Source organism: Aulonocara sp. 'chitande type north' Nkhata Bay, linkage group LG3 (genome assembly GCF_057382095.1).
Source record: "Aulonocara sp. 'chitande type north' Nkhata Bay isolate Kocher_YH1m ecotype deep benthic linkage group LG3, A_spYH_male_GT1.1, whole genome shotgun sequence".
In the NCBI taxonomy this organism is placed as follows: Eukaryota; Metazoa; Chordata; class Actinopteri; order Cichliformes; family Cichlidae; genus Aulonocara; species Aulonocara sp. 'chitande type north' Nkhata Bay.
The window spans coordinates 67,926,129-67,948,114 of record NC_141346.1 but is presented as its reverse complement, the minus strand read 5'-3'; the positions used below and the strand labels follow the sequence as shown (position 1 = coordinate 67,948,114).

The following is a 21,986-nucleotide window of genomic DNA, read 5'->3' as shown; positions in this document are numbered from 1 at the left end:
CAGTAGATGTTTGTGTGAAAGTGCTGGAAGCAAATGAGTGTGTGATGTTCTTTCAGTGTTGCACTTTGTAGATGCTCCCTGAGCACTGGTCTCACAGCCAGCTGCACATAGAGACCAGTGTTGTTAGTCCAGGTCAGAAGATGACTTGTTGGAATGAAAATGAGCTTGTAGTTTGTCTGCTTTAATAATGTGACTGGAAAAAGGTGTTGGACTTCAAATATGTCCATTTCTTTCACACTTCACCTTTAAAAGTGAAGCCTTGTGGTTCCTGGAAGGAAAAACACAACTTTTTCAAGTCGTTGTCCTGTTTTTATGATAAATGTACGACTTTAATGTGAAACATTCAGAGTTTTCTCTCTTGTTGTGTTTGTTTGAAGCTGCTTCCTGTTGGCTTCAGCTGTTTGGAGTTTCCATTTTCTAAACTTCTACATTCTGAACCTTCTTCAGCTCTGAACAGATGATGAAACACTGAATGATTTCAAGCTCACACTTTGTCTAATAAACTTACATCTTTCATTCTTTATACAGATTGAGGCGCTGTTATTTGTCAGAGATCAGCTGTGATTATCTGGCAGCAGCACTGAAGTCCAACCCCTCCCATCTGAGACAGCTGGACCTGAGCAGGAACAACAAGCTGCAGGATTCAGGAGTGAAGCATCTGTGTGGTTTCCTGGAGAGTCCAGGATGTGGACTTGAAACTCTGAGGTCAGTCAGCATTTTTTAGTTGTGCTGAGATGAATATGATGTGAAAGTTGTGCTGACACTAAACTGCAGACATCAGGCTGATATTATACTGATCCACACTGAGGATCTTCATGGTAAAGTCTGTTTTCTTCTTCTCTGGTTTAGTCCATTGACTGCAGCAGAACAATGTTCACATTTCAAACCTTCAAAGAAGAAGAAAAATCCTCCACTGGATAATTCACTGTGAAACTCTCCAACTCTTCATTCCACCTTAAAGTCTGTCTGACACTGAAATCCAAAGCAAAATGTGCGTTTGCTTTACAGACAGCAGTCCAACACAAACATACACACATCATCCAAAACACAGTCCAACATCCAAATCTCCTCCACTGCCAGCATGAATGATGGGAAAGAGAAGGAGGAACACTCTGACATTCAGGGTTAGAATGAGTTTCATGAAGCAGACTGTGAAGATCAAAGCTGCATTAGAAAGCTTACATGAATGAATGAGTGGACAGAAGTGGACAGAGATCATCTGAAGCACTTCAAAGGCTTTAAATCAGCACATTTCTCTTTATTCTTTATCAACTCTGTTAGTTTCTCTCAGTTTTCTGTGGAATGAAGCTAACAGCAGGCTAATAAGATGCTGACCAATAGGTTTCTATTAAAGGTTGTAATTTGTATATGAAAAAGTGCTTTGGCTCAGCAGGGATCAGCTTACAGGTAGAATACAGCTGCTGGATGGGATTAGCATGTCATAGCTATCTACCAAACTGCTAACTGGGGGATTTCAGACAATCTATGGATCATTTTTGCTAACTGTTTATTCATCTTAGGCTCACAGGGCTGCAGCCTGTGCCCTAGCTGTCATAGGGCAAGAGGCGTGGTCCACCTGCACAGGTGAGCAGTCCATCACAGGGCCAACAGAGAGAGACAGAGAAGTACTCTCTCACATCCACACCTACAGCCAATTTAGAAGCACCAATGAACCTAAGCAGCATTTCATTGGACTGTGGGAGAACATCCAACCTCCACAGAAAGGCCAACAAGCTTCAACCTACAACCTTCTTGCTTTAAGGCACTAGTGCGAACCACTTTTCCCCATTTCAGCCCAAATCCTGCATCTTCCTGTTTCTGACTCCAGGCCAGCTCCACTAACACTTTCTCATCAGACACTGCCACCTAGTGGAGGAAGTCTTAGTTCCATTTGAAGCTTCAGATGACAGTTAGTTCCTTTACAAAGAGGTGGAGGTGGTGGGGCCACAGCACCATCATCACTGAGTGCTAGGGATAGGTATCATTTAGGTTTTATCCGATACCAGTGCAAACCCGGTACATTTCAGACGTTGCCGGTGCTTAAATGGTGCTCGAACCGGTGCTGAATGAATGGAGAACACAAACTTTGTCCAAAAACCTCTCGTGTTTAGCTGTTTTCCACTTTTTCTTTGGTCATTTTAGCCTTTTTTGCCAGGGTGAAGGGAGTATCTGCCATCAAACATGAAGACAGTGTTACGAAATCAGTTTTACCCCGGTTCTTTTATTCGTCGAAACTTCCAGAGACTGCACCGGAACCCAGTAGTTATATCACAAAACCTTTATTCATCTTTATTCATCTTCATTTAAGCATGCACTTCTAGAAGGGAAGACGAGGCCGGTGTGTCCCTTTGCAAATCTTCACCTCTTTGTCTGTGAAACACAGTTTTGTAGGGGCGACCCCATCATAAAACCCCCCACGGTGTGCTCCAAACTCTGTCTGTGTCTATGTGCACGAGCACGTGAATGCCTACACGTGCGCGTTCTTGCGTGTCTATGTGAGTGCTTGTGTGTGACTGTGTACGCATACCTGTGTGTATGTGTGTGCACATGAGTGAGTGTGCGTGTGGGTGTGTATGTGTGTGCACATGAGTGAGTGTGCGTGTGGATGTGTGTGCGTGACAGTTAAAACACTATGGGTGTAGGTGACTCCCTAGGTCATAAAACCCATCTCCTTTCCAGACCACAGTTACAAATGTTGAGACCCCCAACCTAAACATCCTCTGGGGAATTTCCACTCAGCATTAACTCCTCTCTGTTTTACTTTCACAGTTCAAGTGGGGGAGGGGTCTCCTACAATCTACTCCTAAGTTCACCACACAGTGAGGCCTTTATTATATGGAGGGCAGTGTCAGTATCTCTACAATAGTTCTACATTCTATGTTAACACATTTCTAAACTCTAAAATAAGCTAAACATTCCTACAACAGCCGCATGTAACTACGACGGTGTTTGCTAGTTCACATTACATGCATTAATGTTATAACGTGGTTAGCCTACTCAACGTAAATTGCACACGTACAACATTAAGCTACTCACCCAGAGAAGAACGGCTGCTGCTGCCATCATCATCCGTCATCATTTCTGCTACACTGGAAGGGGTTAGGGGCCAGGACTATCCTCTTCAGGTTCTTGGGGGATGTTGCTAACTCCGGGTCTGATAACAGGCACCACACCCACAGTATCACCTTAAAGCACAGGCTGCTGAGTTTGCATCTTTTGCTGTGAAGTACAGCCAGACCTTTGACCGCTTCGCCTTGGGCGTTTTTAATTTGTAGCTCTGCTCTAAAAGAAAGTACGTACCTGCCCTGCCTACTATGCTTGCAAAGGTAAAATGATTGGCTAGAATCCAAAGTGTATGACATCTCAGGAAAAAAAAGCACCAAAATGTGTGTTGCTTTTCGGTCTGGTTACTACCATTTATGTCTGAACTGGTGCCATAATGGCACCGGATAACGGTGCCCATCCCTACTGAGTGCCATGGGACACTTAACCTTTGCTTCCATATGCTGGGAACTTCGTGTTGTTCCAAGGAGGACTGGAAAATGTGTGAAAATCTCCCAGTCAGTTCCTCACAGCACACTTCAATCATTTCCCTCCCACAGCATCAGGACCAGGGCTTTTTCTCTCTTTGGTCCCACTAAGAGATTTCCACACAAACACCTCATCAGTGGGACTCTCAGAGCTACCAGCCCTTTGCTACAATCACAAAGCTCTTCATTGAAATCAATGATATCAAAGCTGGAATCAAATGAGTCCAAGTCTTCTGCTGATTCAGCATCACATTCATCTTTGCTCTTTGTTCTGCATCCCCACCATGGACTTCATTCCTTTCCAAGCCAGCCTTGAGTGTCCTTTATTCAGCTCATCCTCTGCTTTACTTTTACACCTGATTTTAGCTGCTTTATCTCTCTTTCAACAAGTTTCTGTGCCTCAATCTTTTTCTTCTCTCCCTCATAACAAGACAGCTTCTTCTGCCTGAGAACATGTTGGAGTGATTTACTAATCCAGGGCTGCTTATTGGGGAAAATACTTCCTGTTTCCAAAGTAATCCCCATTTTTCCCAGAAAGAAATGTAAGTAGAAATCGATGATCTAAGTGAGAACATGAGCCTTTAAAAAGTCCCAGTGGGTGCAGTCAAAGCAGTCCCTCAGTCCCAGTATAGAGTCTTTGGTCCAGACTGGAACAACTGTGTGCCCAGTTTGAGCTCTCTTCAGTCCTGTGACCTGACAGACCCAGAGGGGCCATCACATCACATTTAGAAGCTCCCCTAATGGAGCCACAACACATGTCCAACACTTAGTCTGTCTTGTTGGACCAACTGGAAGAAATGATTCAAGGACTTAGTTTATATATATATATATATATATATATATATATATATATATATATATATATATATATATTCAAATCTCCAAAATCCAACTGGCTGCATCAGGACATATAGTCTGAAACTCTGCACAGTTTCCTGTTTGAAGCTGCTTCCTGTTGGCTTCAGCTGTTTGGAGTTTCCATTTTCTAAACTTCTACATTCTGAACCTTCTTCAGCTCTGAACAGATGATGAAACACTGAATGATTTCAAGCTCACACTTTGTCTAATAAACTTACATCTTTCATTCTTTATACAGATTGTGTTTCTGTGATTTGTCAAAGATCAGCTGTGATTATCTGGCAGCAGCACTGAAGTCCAACCCCTCCCATCTGAGAGAGCTGATCCTGTACGGAAACAACCTGAAGGATCCAGATGTGAAGCAGCTGTCTGATCTTCAGCAGAGTCCAGACTACAGACTGGAGACTCTGAGGTCAGTAGAGTGATGGAGTGAGTGGGTGGTGCTGTCAGCAGTATTGTACTAAACACAGTCAGTATGAAACAAAGATCCAGTGTTTCCTGTAAAGCTGCAGCTTCTCAGTGAAGCTGTGAGAGGAGAATGGTGACAGGCTTCAGGATTGGACACAAACACTTCCTTTTTCTGACCTTTATGGTCACCATGGTAACGTCTGATACGCTCTGATCAAACACTGTCAACAGCCAATCAGCTCTCTGAACAAAACAGCACGCAGACCAATGACTGCATTCATTTCCAAGTTTAAAGCAGTGAAGAACACAGTCTGTAGGTGAGGAAGAATTTAGTGAGAGCAGATGTTTGGATGGAATTCCTCCAGTTAACAGCTGGAACCGTCCATCTGGATTGTTGGGCTTGTTGTTGGGGTTCCTACAGAGCTCAGAGTGGACACACCAAGGTTCTTCTAATGAATGAAAGTCCAAACTCAAACTAGGAGGGAAAAACATTTTCATCAACTTCAATAAAAATCCAAAGATTAGAAAAAGTGAAGCAACAATGAGTCCTAGTACAGTCCCAGCACTGAAGTCCCTGCTGCTCTTTATACTGGATGTGCTGCATCACTGACTGACAGCTGATGAAGAGCCTCTGGAAACACTCGTTTATCTCCTCTGCTCTTCCTTCTCTCTGCACGTGGAGCTGATGATGGTAAACAGGACGGTGTGTGTGCTGAGAGAGGAGGAGCTGTGTCCTGATGATCCAGAGAGGTTGAAGCAGCAGCAGCTTGTGTGTAGAGACGCTCTGACTGGGCCATGTTACTGGGAGGTGGAGAGGAGAGCTTCATCCAGCAGTGACTGACAGAGGAATGAGAAGAAGTGCAGATGACTGTCAGTGCTGCAGAGTGAACTGCTCTGAGAACAGCTCCACTGTCAGACACAATGTAGAGTCCAGCATCATCCCTGTGTGTCCCTCTGGATCTGACAGAGGATCATCAGTGTATCTGGACTGCTCTGCTGCTGCTCTGTCCTTCTACAGTCTCTGCACAGTCTCTGTCTGACTCTGGCTTCAGACCCTCCTGGATCAAACTCACCTGGAAAGACTTTCAAACATCACTCAATAGATTTGAATACAGAATATATTTGATATATACTGTAGATGTACTGTAGAGTTGCAGTTTGTCACTTGTAAATACAGTCTGTGAGCAGCTGTGAGCTGAAAGATCTTTCTAGAAACACGAAATGTTTTCACTCTTCTGTTGCTTTTTCATATATTTCCACAACATTAATATTGATCCCACCTGTCTCACCTGTTTCATGCTTTTATACATAATAACAGGACACGTGTGATCTGAGCGCTGCTGTGGTTGCTGTGCTGCACGTCTTCATTTAGATAACAGAGACATCTAGTGGTTCAGAGGGAGAACTGCAGGAGGTGGAGCTGTGTTTTAGCATGGAAAACTTTTTATCTTTTAGGCGCAGATACAAATATGACAAGTATCAGTGTGAGATACAAAAGGTCACATCAGTCAGCAGAGGGAACAGTGATCACACAGCAATGTAAGAATAGAAACATAACAGTGAATCTGGACATGTATACAGATGGAAGCAAACAAACAGGATGTAACACTACATTAAAGCCACAAATGGGAAGAAAACAAAGCCAAAGGAAAATAAATTTGATCTCAGGAATCCAAATCAGATGCTTTAGAGCAGGGGTCGGCAACCCTGGGCACGCGTGTCACAGCTGCCACGTGAAGGGTTAACTCATGGCACGACCATAGCTGGACTGGCCATCGGGCATACTGATGGTGATGTTTCGTTTTTATGGGCCGATGATGTTTTTTTATGATTATTATTGTTTTTGTAACGGTATAAACGATGGAAGGTGGTGGATTGGCCGGATGCTGGTCGATGTGTAAAAAAAACTCAGTTGTTTGATGGTGGCTATCAGGGGCGATTCTAGGATCAGAGCTTTGGGGGTGCTGAGCACCCAGAGAGCTGCCCATGCAGGCAAGGTAAACTTTAGTTGTCACGATGAGATGTCTTACCTGTCTCTTTCAGTCCCTGCATCCTTAAATGTGTCCAGTTGTCCCAAGTTCCCTCTGTTCCTCCCTGTCCTCATGGTCTGTTGTCTTCATCCCCGTTATCAGTCATCATAATTTTACCCTCTCTGTGCAAGTCTGCAAATTTCTTTATTAAATCATAAGATTCTTAAATCCATCAAGTCTCTCTGTGCCTGGGTCCTCGTCACAAAACATGACATCACTGTTTTGTACATTTTAACACAATTTAATCCCCACATTTGTGAAAGAAAAGCAAAACACTTTTTTGAAAAGTCTGTAACAAAACCATCAAATCTGATGAAGGTTATTTAAATGCTGCTAAAGTCGCCTACTGCCAAAGAAGAATGGATTGGAATGTAAAACAAAAAATACATATCCAAACCTTAATTATTGCAGAAGAATAATGAATGTTGCTCATAGTGAGTAAAAAGTAAACTGAGTGCATTTTCTGGACAGAAATTCACTTTTAAAGTGTTTGTATAACATAATACAGATACATAAAAATACACTCCAAAAGTGGAAGAGTCCTTGAAAAGTACAAAATATTATTAAAAAAATAAAAAAATTGAGACACCTTGGCCTATGGTACAATGTATACAATGTATTAGAGATGGACCGACCCAATATTACGTATCGGTCCGATACTGACCTAAATTAATGGATCGGATATCGGAGAGAAATAAAAAATGTAATCTGATCCATTAAATATCAAAAAAGCACCTCAGCAAACTTGCGACATGGTCTAACTTGGCTCATAACCATAGCACGTCGGAGCAGTGTGCATCACGTGGTAGAGCGGCTGTGGCGTGCAAGACCTGTCAGCGGTCTGGTTGAGTATTTGTAGCCTCGCTACCAAATCGGCATTTCATCTCCAAGAAAGTTATACCAGAGAGAAGTAAAGCAAGTGTGTAAGTTCATCTCTGAATGTTTATATAGCATTCCAGCGTTAAGCTTAACAACCGATATATGGAGCGACTGCCTCTTCTCCCTCCCTCTCCTGCTGCTACTTCAATCGTGAAACTGATCACTGATCAGCTGATCGGCTTTTCTGTCGCGAGTCCGTCTCTCTTGTTTGTTTATCGCCCACTTTGTGCCAGAAAGAGGAAACCAGTGGCTGAACAACATCAGCACGTTTAACCTTGATAATCTGTTAGAATTTATTTAATATTACTTTCTACACCAGGATCCTTTTCTACGTAGCTGACAGCTGGTAACTGTCTAGCAAAGTTTAGCCAGGGGGGCCGATAGGGCATGAACAGGGAAAAGGGGGCACAAAGACATACTTTTCTTTCTTATTCTCATTTAAAATATCTAGCTTTTAAAGTTTTAATCTGATGTAAAATGTATAGAAGTCCATTACTGTATATAGTAACTAAGTCTAATATACCCTAGTAAGCTATAGTACTTTTTCCTTTGGGAAGGTACCATCTGTGCAGTCTGCAATTTTGTTGAAGAAAGATGTTGAATATATTTAATATTTCTTGAAAAATAATTGATTTCTGTGCATTCATTCAGACACTTCAAAAGCTTCAGGAGCAACAGCACCACGTAAATACTCGGATACATCCGGATACTCGAGACAGAATTCACAATGTGTTTTTGGGACTTTCAGGTGTTTGGACCAATGTTTTCTTTTCTGATCAAACCAGAAAGCTTTAATGAGCAGCTGGGTTTGTGTCGCATTAACTGGCTGGACACAGAGGACATCGAAATGCAGCTGATTGAACTGAAAAGCTCGACTCTGTGGGGGTCAAAGTTTGTAGGACAACGAACGCAGCTGGAATCCACAGCTGTGCGTGTTCATGGAGCTGCATTTCCACCTGCTGGACATCACTACCTGACAGGTTTAACTGTCTTCAGAACATTGCAGAGGCCTTATTGACAGTATTCGGCTCTACATATCTGTGTGAGCAGATTTTCTCTCACATGAAGAGAGTCCTCAGGTCTGAATGCTGGACACTCGGAGACCTGTGTCTCTGAGTGGGAGACCAGAGATCACATTAACATGTGTGTCTCTGTATTAACAAACATGACATATTGGCCCAGTTTATTTTTCTTATCATTGTTGTGAGGAGACCATAAATAGCATTTGTATTTTCTGCTGTACAGTTCATTTGCTGTTATGGATAAAAAGTCTTTTTTTGTTTCAAAATAGCTGATAACTATTCGCTGATAGCTGCAAACATCTGCGCACAAATATAATCCTATAAAGTGGTTCTATATAGTGTGTCATTTATTGCTAATGCAATCATATGGCACATTGACTTCTGAGGAAATGTTAGATGCACTCATCATCAGAAAGGTTGCCGACCTAAACCAGGGGGTTTAGAGCATCATAGAGTTTTTGTGGTTTGTTTTCTTTAAGTCATTTCACAGATTTTCTCTATAATTTCAATTCCTTGAATAAAACAACAAACTTAGGGGATGATTTTGTAATCCGACTTTATGTATGAAAGATTTGACTAAACATAAAACAATCTTCCAACTCAGTCGTCATTCTTATCTTGTGAAATCAAACCAAATGTTCTGTTGTCTCTAAATCAGGGATTGATGAAATCTTTGGTTGCATCCATTTATGAACATGTTCTCATTCATATTAAATCGTAGTCTAAGTCCTTCTTTAGAGGGATAAATGTCATTCATTATCTTCAAATGTGTTTCTGTTGTTTTGGGGGGAAGTTTGAAGTCCATTGTTCAAAGTCTGTTAATGAAAGTTTATGAAGTTTATGTAGGATGTTTTTCCTATTTTGTATTTGTTTGAATTATGATGTATTTCTGACTCTTTCTGCCATGATGCCAGGTCTCTCTTGAAAACAACATTTTTAATCTCAATTAAATTTTCACCTGGAGAAATAAAGATGATAATAATAATTTTGTCTTCAGGGAATCATTTCTCTGTAAAACAGCTTCTTCTGAAACTCTTGTTACATTTCTTGTTTATTGTTTGCTGGTTTTAGAAAAATGTCATCGTCTCTGTGTGAACTTAAACTCTACATGTGGTGTCAGCTATAAACGAGCTCTAGAGTCTAATAACGATGCTTTTATTATTGTCTGGTATCCAACCTAACCCTGGGCCTCTGGCTGAATGTGAAACACCAGCAGATGTTAAAAACTGTCTGGGTTACACGTGCATCACGTCGTGTGCTTCCTAACATGAGTGATCACTGCATAGTTGGTGCTGTGAGAAACACTAAAATCTCACGCTCCGAGCCCGCATCAGTTTGAACTGGGGTCGTATTAAACAGGCTGACAATGTCAGTTTGGGAACATTTACAGGAGAGTTGTGTCTACTTTGTGGACAGACACGCCCCTTTTTGCCAGGTCAGGGTGAAAGGTCGGGACAGGCCTGGTTTGGTTCAGTACCGGCCGATCTCCTACATGAGAGAAACCAGGCCTGGGCAGGAAGTCTGGCTCTGATGCTGATTGGCTACGTTTTCATTAGCTGTGTAATGGGATTACTGCCTCCATCATCAAGATCCAATGTAACTATTTTTTACTTTAACGACTGACAGTCCAAACGACCGTAGGAGGTTTTGGCAAACTATAAAGTGTCTCTGCCAGCTGTGACTCCTCAGAGCTTCCTCCTCACTTAAATATCGACTCCACTCCTGTGTCACACAAAACTGAAATGTTGCTTTAACAAACACTTTGTTGCTTCTTGTTCTTTGTTCAGCACAGTATCTGATGGTAAACCTCTTGCACACAACTCTGCTCGTAGTTCCTGGTTACTGATACCTTTTCCTTCACACCTGTCACAGTAGAATCAGAATCAGAATACTTTATTAATCCCGAGGGAAATTAGGGGTTACAGCAGGCAGCACGCTAATGGCGCATGCGCACTCACAAAGGAACCTTCTGACCAACTTTACACAAACATCACATTGGGCAGACATGTCAGAAGGTAGGCTGATAGGAAAAAACAACGAAAATACACTACATGAGGTAAGAGGAGGAGAAAAAAAACTCCACTCAGACTGAGCTCCTAGTGGAAGAAAAGTGTGATAACAGAAAAAACACCTCAGCACAAAAGCACATGACTATCAATATACCATAGAAACACAAGACAAGCAACAGGGGCGGGTAAAGGGTAAGAGAGAGCCGGTGTAGACAGCGCATCCGGTCCTGCAGCATCTGTGCTGGTCCAGTTGACTGCTATCTTCCCCGGTAGGGCACAAGCATCGAAGGCGTTGGAAAGGGAGGGGGGATGAGTGAGTGCTTATCAGTGTAAGTGTGTGTGTGTGCGTGTCCATAGTTTAGCTGAGACAGTGTCCTTCGGCCTATCAGGCTAAGTAAACAGTCCTCCAGCCAATCCAGGTGTCCTTGCATGGGACGGGAAGAATAGCCGTAACACAGTCGTTATCAGGGAGTGATTGTTCGGCTCCAGCCTTGGGCCTGCAGCTGGCACCGTTATGGGGGTCCGCAATCTCAATGTTGATTTGTAAATTTCCATGCGAGCAGCCCAGGAGAATTTTCAGGCTGCTCTTTAACACTCCGATGCTGGTCTCTCGATCTCCTGTTGGAGAGCCGCGAGCCTCCCCATGATGGTATCAAACTTCTGTTCCATGGTGTTGTCATTCTTTTGATTCTGAGACCTCACAGCTGCAGTGATCCGTTCCGTGATGTCGTCCAACTGTCACTCAAGGGTCTTATTTTGAGCAGGCCTCTCTCTGATGTATCCCCTCATACGCTCAATGTTGTTGCTTTGAGCCTTCACAGCAGCTGTAAGCATCTCCAAGGTGTTGACCATATTACGTTCGTTGTGAGAGGTCGCGCCTCGTCCCATCGCTTCAATTCCAGCGGGCAGCCTTGGGGGGGTTTGAACAGCCGGTTCCGCTCTCTTATTTCTCCGATAAACCAGGGCCAAGCCAACTCCGATCAGCACAAACCCTGTTATCATGGTTCCGAATAGATAGATATCTTCAGCGTCCTCGATCGACAGTCCCGCCAGACACATGACCCTCCAGTTCTGCCACCCGTCCATCGTGTATCCGGCAGGGAAAGTCCCTCCAGGGCACTCAGGCTCTCCCGAGCCCAGACTTCTCGTTGAGAAAAGGGTGTCAATAGCATTTAGAGACCAGTTGATCAAATCCATAATTCTCTTTTAGGTTTTAGAGAACAACCGTGTGAGTCTATTCCAGGGAAAGTAATCCACACAAGACAAGACAAGGACATAGAGGCTAAGCAGGGAAGATAAGAGTGAGGAGGAGAGGAGAAAAGTGCGACCGCCTTCGCTGAGAGCTGTTAAAATTCGTTCGATTTGGGTAAGAGAAGAAAGCAGGCTGAGTCCAGGCAGGTGTCAAAATAGTGATCTTTATTACACACTTTGCGCAGAAAACTTGCAACAGATTCTCCGCCGGGCGGAGGCTCTCCATCCTTATATTACCCATGATGACGTCACACAGTTAGACCTTACTGGAAATGATATCAGTTCCCCACACTCCAAAAGTTCTCCTTATATAGACATCAGATGCTACTTTAGAGAAAAACAAGTGTGTGATATGGTTGTGCATTTTGTGAGACTGTGAGTCCAACAGAGGCTGTCCTGAGACGACCTCCCTTTCCTTAATAAGTGTGTATGTGAACGTGCGTGTTTTACTCTGTATGTGCATGTTTGTGTAGCCCTGACTATGTGCAAGTGAATTTAGGAGGCCCAACTGGACCCACAGTATCGAGAGGTGTGCATACAATGATGTGAATACCCTTTAAGACTGATTAAAATGATGATAATATGCATACATTAATATCCTGCTCAGATTACCATAGATATAATTCAGAGATTATGCTGTCATCAGATTCAACAATGATAAATGATTAATCAATGATAGTTCTGATTATAAAATGTCATCATAAAAATACAAAATAAAATATCTCTTGTCCACAGAGCCAAAAGAGAGGTTTGTAAGGCTTTGAATAGCCCCAACACCAGAAACTCGTCCTGACAGTCGTTCTCCTTCCTTCTTGCACTTGGCTGCAAATATCATAGCTGAGCCAGTGTCTTATATTTTTAATCTTTCTCTACAACAGAAGGCTTTACCACAGATGTGGAAGTGTGCCTCTGTACTCCCCCACTGAAAGCTGGTGATTCTTCAACAGTTAGTAATTACAGGCCAATTTCCAAACTCTGTGTCTTATCTAAGGTTCTTCAAAGGCTGGTAAATAATCAACTTCAAAGTTATCTGGATGAAAATATGATTTTATCTCCCTTCCAGTCTGGTTTTAGGAAACTGCACAGTACTGGAACTGCTTGGATAAAAGTTCTCAAAGACGTCTATGAAGCGCTGGATGCAAAGAACTACTGTGCAGCTCTTTTTATTGATCTATCAAAGTCTTTGACACTGTCGACCACAACAAAAACTCTTCTGGCACAACTTCACCTACTTCCAAGCTGCGTGGAGAGGATGAGGATCTAACAGCACAGGAACTCCAGCAACACTCAGTAGCAGCTGCTCCCAGTCCCTTGGTTTATGAGCTGAGCTGCTGACCACAGCATTTTATGTCATAGATTACTGGAAATAGGCCTTTCAGACCGAGCAGCTGGCTGCTTCTCTAATGTTCTTTTGGACATCAGCAGTGCGTTCAGCTCAATGGTCTCTCTTCCAGCTTTTTAAATGTCACTAAACGAGTGCACAGGGTTCTGTCCTGGGCTACTTATGTCAACGGTGTGGCACAAAATCTAGATGCATCTGTTCATTTTATACCATCAACATAGTTTTCAAACCATTACAGCAGCTGTTGATAGTATTCAGTCTCAGCTGGCTCAGACTGGCTTTAAATGTAGAAGAAACCAAAGTCATGTTGTTCACAAACAGAAAGAGGGTCCGGCTTTATTTCCTTCTCCTGTATCTGCTCAAAGTATTTCTATTGAAACTGTGGCCTCGTACACATACCTCGGTATTGTGGTTGATGACAGTCGTTCCTATAAGCCACACATTGAACATCTAATAAAGACACTGAGGCTGAAGTTGGGCTTCTCTTCCAGGAACAGATCATGTTTCACAGGAAAAAGCTTGTTGCTGCCACCTTTTTTTTACCTGCCCTGGATTACAGTGACATGATTTATATAAATGACTCTGCTCGCTCTCTTCATCTGTTGGATTTTGTCCATCATGGGGCATTAAGATTTATAACTGTCTGTAAACCTTTAACACACCACTGTACTCTGTGTTCTCTGGTTAACTGGTCCTCATTGGTCTTACACAGGATGGTCCATTAGTATCATTTTATCTATAAATCTGTTTCTGGGTTACTGCCTCCTATTCATCAGAGTACATGTTAGGCAAACAGTTTAGTCACAGCCTGCAGTCTCAGGACATCATTACATCCACTGTTCCATCAGTTCATGCAGAGCTTGGGAAGAAGGCGTTCTCCTTTTCTGCTCCGTCTTCATGGAAAACATAACCGAAGGATTTAAGGCTCTCCGTTGATTTCACTTGCAGACTTCAAAAGACGTACACATGTTTTTGTGAAACCATCTCTGGGAACTTGTTCTCGTTTTTAATGTGACTGAGTACATTACACAAACTTTTCTTTTATTGTTGTAATTTTAATATGTTTGTCTGGAACAGGTCTCTCTTGTAAATGAGACATTGAGTCTCAATGAGCCGACCTGTATAAATAAAGCTTCAATTACAAAGTCCTTTGTTTAAAAGTTCCTTCAGCTGCCAGTGGGACGTGCTGTGGCACTATCGGTTGCTGAGCCTTTATATTGTTTGTTAGAAACTACAAATATAATGGCTCACTGTATTTCAGAATCAGAGAAACTTTATTAATCCAGGAGGGAAACTGAGTTGTCATAGCAGCAAATATACAAGAAACAACAAGCACTCATATAAAGTGAGTGTAGAAACAGTTATGATAGATAAATATTCAGATAAATAGAGAAATAGGAAAATATAGGTATAAATATACATACCAGTATAAAAGGATAGGTATGTGTGCAAATATATTGTGGTGTACAAAGTGACAAGCTGCATTGACGTAACGTTCCCTCAGACAGCGGGATTGAAGGAACCTGTTGCTGAAACTGCTGTGCAGATTGTCCAGTGTATCATGGAGGGGTGAGAGTCATTGTCCACGATTGACAGCAGTGTGTCACAGATCACCTCCTCCAGGTGGTCCATTTACCATCTGAGCCTTCGTAGAAAGTAAAGCTGGCTCAGACCCTTTTTGTAGGCAGCGTCCATGTTGGCAGACCACTCCAACTTGTGATCCAGATGAACTCCCAGATACTTAAAGGATGTGACTATTTCAACATCATTCCCACCAGTGCAGACAGAGGAGGGATCTGTTTCTGCCAAAGTCCACCACCAGCACCTTTGATTTGGCCACATTCAGTTTCAGGTGATTCTCCTCACACCACCTCACAAATCGACCAATCAGTCCTCTGTATTCCTCTTCCCTTCCCATTCCCTCTTTAATCCAGGATCTCAACCAGTTTGTTATGTTCTCTCTTATAACTTAACTGGTAAAGTAACAACACCTGTTTGGTTGTTAGTAACTTACTTTATTAACCATGTAGTGGAAAGGCACAGGCATATCAATGCGCACATGCACCACACTTGGTGTTCTCTACTTTACCACAAAATATAAACTGATTTTACTAAATACATAACAGCTCCTCCCATCCAGCTTTGATGAACACATTAAGTATCAAACAATCGAGATATTTTCAGGTAAATGCCGTAACCCAATAATTGTACTTAAACTGAAATATGACACCTACTCAGTGATTTACAACACAGATTTAGGTTGTTTCCTCTTAAACATTTTAACTGCTTTCCTTACAAAATGAACTGGAAACCTATAAGTTCAGTCTCTGAGGTGCTCTGCGATTTCTCTCAGGGTAATGTCTGCCTGTTTGGTCAGAGTCCATAGTGCTCTGTGTGGAAAGTTCAGGTGTTTGAACATTGGTGGTTTCACGTAAACCCTGAACCTCAGGTGGTGAAGCGAGGGCAAACTCTTCTGAATCTTGAGGTGTAGCTGTGTCCTCTCAGGTTGCTCTGGAACCACGTGACATTCTGCATCTAGAATCTGATCAACATGTCTACGCCAGACTAATTTGGCTCCAACATTTATGGTGTATATCAGCGGTCCGGTCCGTGAATGAATCGTGCCAGACTGACATTTCCCATTTCTCTCTCTCTCTCTAGGTCTCTCTCTCGCCAGGGCTGAACTCATTATGGGTTCACGCCCTTGGCCCACGCCCTCGGAGGAAGAAACACCTGTGCTGCCTCATCAGTGTGGACGATATTTAAGCCAGGAAGCAACAGCTGTTCTTCGCTGGATCGTTGTGAGGATCGCGTCAGTGAAAGTCGAGCATCTAAGTTCCCCTGGATTCTCCCCGGAGCCCTGCCCCCCTCACCTTTTGTACATAGCACTGCCCCGCATCTTTGTATATACACTCATTGGACATTGTTCTTTAATACATTTTCTTGTGTGCATCATCCCTGGAGTCCAGCGCGTGAGTCCCCTTTGTACATCGTGACACTTTGAGGGTAAACACAAGCTCCAGCAGCTGTGCTCTGAGGAAACAAGCTGTCATATTTTTCGCACTCTTAGACAAACTTAAAATCCTCTAATTTTCTCAAAAATCGACAGTGTGTTTTATTGGCCTAAAACTATGGTACTTTTGCAAATTGTGTGCACAATATTAGAACTAAATAATTTTATATTGACAAACAGCGGCCCGCATTAAACTGTGACTGTCACCAGGTAATGGGGGCGTGTTTCCTGAATAAGCAGCATGTGTTAAACAGCTGACAGGTGAACAGGATGCATGCAGGTAAACTCGAGGGCCCTTGGAGCTGATCGGTGGTGTCGTGAGGAGATTTCAGCTCATTATTCATGTTACAGAAACACAGAGGTACGAGACCAGGCAGAAGACTTTCTGATTATTTGTTTTTAGTTAAAATAATTCCATTGTTGTCTAGTGATGGTGTGGTAAAGCTCTGTGAATGTGTCCAATTTTCCGGCCAGTTGCTTCACCCAAAGGCAGATCACACAAAGCCTCGTTTAACTGCTTATTATGAAGAACTGACATCTGCTGGTCATTTAATGTTCAGAGCACTGCTGTGAGAATACCTGTAGGATACATACCAGCGGATATGTGAGCACGTGCACAGCTGCAGGGCTAGAAGGGCCCAAATGAATTAAATAAATAGATTCTTAAATAATTAATTAACTGTGTCAATAAGTGATTAATTAAATATATTTAAAATCAATAAATTTGAAATGAATTTATTGGAAATTACTTGGCATTAAATCAATGATGTATGTATTTAATTTATTAAGTATTTTGAACTTAATTCATTAATGACATTTAATTATTTAACCCTTTACAGCCGATCGGAGCGGACACGCTCTGTTTTGCGTAACTATTTTTAAATCCCGGTAGCTCTGCAACCACGTAAGCTAGCACAATAATATTTTTTGCATATGAAACTGGAGGAGTTGTACTTACATCTTATGCCATCAGCTTGTCCTAGGTCACAGTTTCCTTCCACATAAAGCTTTGCAAAAACTGCATAAAAATCACTTGCAGCAACAAAAACATGATATTCCTGAAACACGCTTCGCCGATCCGATCAGCTGTTTGTAACACTTCCTACGTCCATCAGCGCGAACTATCACATGACCGCATGACCTGCCCGAAACCGGAAGTGACGTCATTTTGCGGAAATGTAGTTTTTTTTTACCATCGTGGACTCTCGAGCTTATACTTGTGTTTTTAAAAGTTATGTTTGACTTCATGACTTTCTGTGTCGTTTCTGGGATGCTTAGGACTCATATTGCACTGCTGGAAATAGTTTATTGTGATGCATATGCTGTCATTTTGCAAATTTGCACTATAATATTTATTTTCGTTTTTCCTGCAGTATATGAAAATTGGTGTATTTCAAAAATAAAACTATGAAGACACTTAAAATAAATTTCCTGTGGTGGGAAACTAGTTTGTGCAACTTTTTTGTATTTACAGTTTTGAGGGATAAGCCTCTTAAATTTCTCTAACTAGAAATATATGTTAAAAAAACAAAAACCATTTTCAATTTTTTTGTAGTTTATTGCACTTTTTTGCAATTTATGTAATTACTATGCACCGAATGCAGACATATTATTAAAGTTTGGGCTATAATGGTTGTATTGATGTATAGCAACTTGAAATGCTCCCAAAAATGGCTCCACAGCATGTAAAAATATAATATAAGCTCTGGCGGACTTGGTTCTATGGTAGGTCTTAAAGGGTTAATGATGACTAATTGATTGATTATTGATGATTAATTAACCCTCCACATGATTTAACCTCTATAGAGATGATATTTTATCTAGATCACACTCTCACAGTGAGACACGGTGGATACACAGACGGACCAGCAACTACAATGAAGAAGACGCGACTTAAATACACAGAGAAACACAGGGAGATTACACACAGGCGGTGGACACAGCTGGCAGTAATTAACGAGACGAGACAAGGGAGGTAAAACTGAACACGCTCACATGAGATGCAGACCTTCACAATAAAACAGGAAACAAGAAAACACTACACAAAGCTGCAGACTCGACACTGAGACAGAAAATGACACATGGAACTAGAACTATACTATACAGACACAACCGAAGGACAATTCCTAAAACATGAATAAACAGACACATAGATTTCCAATAATAATAATAATAATAATCAACAAAGCACAAGAGTAACAAAACGATCATTCAAAAATAAACCAAAACATAAACTTCGAATGCTGGGTCGAACCAACCCAGAACTGTGACAGAAACACTCAGGTCAGCGTTCTTGAAATGTTCAGTAGATGAGGTTTAGAGGTTTACAATCTAAGGTTTAGATTGACTAATGGCTATTTTTAACTCCTGTTTCATCTTTGGCTGCAATTTCCTGTTTGCATTTAGCTATTTCTCTCTTCTCTAAGAGTATTTGTCATGTCTGCAGGCTGTCAGGCTGCCTGATCACAGAGGAAGGTTGCAAGTCTCTGGTCTCAGCTTTTAGCTCCAGTTCTTCCCATCTGAAAGAGCTGGACCTGAGCTACAATAACCCAGGAGAGGCAGGAGTGAAGATGCTTGAGCAGCTAAGACTGGACACTCTGAGGTATGTAGATGGCCGTTACAGCCACAAACAGTGTCTGATAGATGAGGAAACTGGCTCTGTCTGATTACTTAATGCTGGAAACCAGTGTTATTTGAACAATCACACATATAGGAACATTTTTCCCATTCTGGTCTAACATAAACAGTAGATGTCTGTATGGGGTCTCAAAGGATAAAATCAGACTAGTGGGTGTTTTTGACTGTAAAGTGGATGTAGCATTAACAACCACTGGTCCTGGTACCCTGCAGCCTGCACTGCAGGATATGTGTTGCAGCACTGAGAGCTCCAGAAAGAGCCTTCATGGTGGCCCTGCAGCCAACCAGCACTTCAGTCAAATGCTGTCAAAAGTGGTCCCAGAGACACTGTTAGCTGTAACCATCAATGACCAAGAATTTTGTCATTTAATTCAAGGTTTCCCTGTATTATTGTTTGATATCATTTCTGAATAAATAAATCAAGATGACGAGCCTTTAAATGCACTTATGTTAGTATAAATATACAAAAATAAAAGATAATTTTCCTGTTACGAGAACAAGAAAAAAATATATTCATCACATGCATCAAATCACAACCTCCTCCTGCAAGAGTGCAGCATTGTGATTGGTTGATGCTGTTTCCATCATTTATGTTTGTTTACCTTCAACAATTTTGCTCTACAGAGCATTTATTAATTAGAAGGATTATTAATAAACATCTTTCTCTCCTGCTTTTGGTGGAGTGAAACAATAACTCCTATCTCCAGAGGTACACAGGTCAACTGGCACCTGGTTCTAACTTCACCCATGTCTGCACCCTCAGACATCCCACTGTGGAGGCATCCTCGCCTGGACCAGTGGCTGCCCTTGTGAGACAGACTTTATGGTCACAAACACCCTAATCTGAGAATGAAGGCTCCTTTACATAGAAAGCAGTATGTGGTGTGATGACCGCTGCATTAGCTCCAAATATGTGATGCACTGGCTGCTGCCCTCTACCTGTACTGAATCAGTTTTTGTACCCAGTCCCAGTCTTTACATTTAACATGCATCCACTCCCTGACAGCATGAATGTCACAGTGTGTTGAACCTTGACTGTGGCACATGTCAATGCTCCCTGGACATCGTGCTTAATAAAGGAGATTAAATGTGATGTGATTATGAGTTTTGCTCTTTTGAAGTTTAAACATTTATGTGTCAAAATGTTGGACTGTTCCTTTATCAGTGTGTAACAGTGTGTGTGTGAGAGTCATGTAATGTCCATGTGTGCATGCTGACTGTGCTGCTCTGACCCCCCTCCTCCTTTCAGGGTGGAGCCTGCTGGAGTCCGATGGTTGAGACCAGGAGGTCTGAGGAAGTGTAAGTGTGTTTTTAATGGGATTCATGAAAACAAAGCAGCACACATTCAACCATCTTCATCATTCTGATATCAGGAGTCATCATCAAACGGTCAATCAATGAACAGATGATGGATCAATAACTGCAGCTGGATTGTGTTTGTTCTCTCCATCAGATTCCTGTCAACTCACAATCGACACAAACACAGTGAACACAAAGCTCCAACTGTCTGACAACAACAGGAGGTTCAGTCATATCCTGATCATCCAGACAGATTTGATGTTTGTGAACAGCTGCTGTGTAGAGATGGTCTGACTGGTCACTGTTACTGGGAGGTCGAGTGGACGAGGAGGGCTTGGATATCAGTGAGTTACAGAGGAATCAAAAGGAAAGGAAGGAGTGATCAGTGTGTGTTTGGTGGAAATGATCAGTCCTGGAGTCTTTGCTGCTCTGATCATTATTCCTCTGTGTGGCACAATAACAGAGAAACACCCATCTCCTCCACCTCCTCCTCCTCCTCCGTCTCTAACAGAGCAGCAGTGTATGTGGACTGTCCTGCTGGCACTGTGTCCTTCTACAGAGTCTCCTCTGACTCTCTGATCCACCTCCACACCTTCCACACCACATTCACTGAACCTCTTTATCCTGGATTTACAGTCTCATGTGGTTCCTCAGTGTGTCTGTGTGTAGTTTAGTTTAAAGAGTGTCATGTTAGTGTCCTTTAACACTCTGATTCTTGAACAGATAGTTCAGTCTGTACACGTCTGTCTCTTTCACTCAGAAACACATTTTTAGATTCATGGATTCAATCACTTGATGTTTTAAACTGTTTTTCTGTCAAAGCTTCACAGACATCAGTATGCAGTGTTTCTCTGAAGCTCAGTTCAGCTGAGATGATAAAGTTCATTTCAATGTTGGAATACTGAACTTAATTGAAACATATTTGAACACAGATATTATTAAACTGACAGAAACACTGACATCAGTAAAGAGGAACAGACTAATGAGTGCTTACTGCTCTCCGATGGTCACAGATGTAAATGCAAGCATGGAGCTATATTTAAAAAAAGCAGATGTCTTCACATATAATTATCATCATGTAGCTCTGTAACTGTTAGCTAGGCAATTTCACATTTGTGTCTTTTTGTGGAATCAGTGTGTTTGAACAACACAAATTCTGCCTTTTCTAATTTTGAAAGACTGAACATGATATAAACAAAATAAATCTGATCTGTTCCTCTACAAATCTGGACAAATCTCAGATTCTGAAGTTCTCAGCGCTTACATTTTGTTCTCTCTACACTTCTGCTGACAACTGACATGTGATGTGTTTGTACACAAACCATCTGTCCTCTCTGTCCAAAATGTGAACATTGGCATCCTAGAAAGAGTGTCCTTTATCCTTAAGATGCAGATGGACTGCTGAGTCTTGTCCTGTGGAGGTGGCTCTCCTATGTTGTGCCATGCGCTTGTGAAGTGGCTGTTTGGTCTCTCCAATGTAGAGGTCTGGGCATTCCTCGCTGCACTGTACAGCATACACCACATTGTTAAGTCTGTGTTTTGGCGTTTTGTCTTTCGGGTGAACCAGTTTTTGTCTGAGCGTGTTGCTGGGTCTGAAATACACCGGGATGTCATGCTTGGAGAAAACTCTCCTGAGTTTTTCTGATACACCGGCTACATAGGGGATGACAATGTTGTTGCATCTGTCCTTCTTATCCTCCCTCACTGG

At 42.0% G+C, this 21,986-nt stretch overlaps 2 pseudogenes; one reads left to right on the top strand and one right to left on the bottom strand.

The window, feature by feature from the left end:
• Window positions 1-11,324: 11,324 nt before the first annotated feature.
• LOC147336740 (uncharacterized) lies at window positions 11,325-11,933 on the bottom strand (annotated as a pseudogene).
• A 6,217-nt stretch (window positions 11,934-18,150) lies between these two features.
• On the top strand, window positions 18,151-20,952 carry LOC147336739 (stonustoxin subunit alpha-like; annotated as a pseudogene).
• The last annotated feature ends 1,034 nt before the right edge of the window (window positions 20,953-21,986 follow it).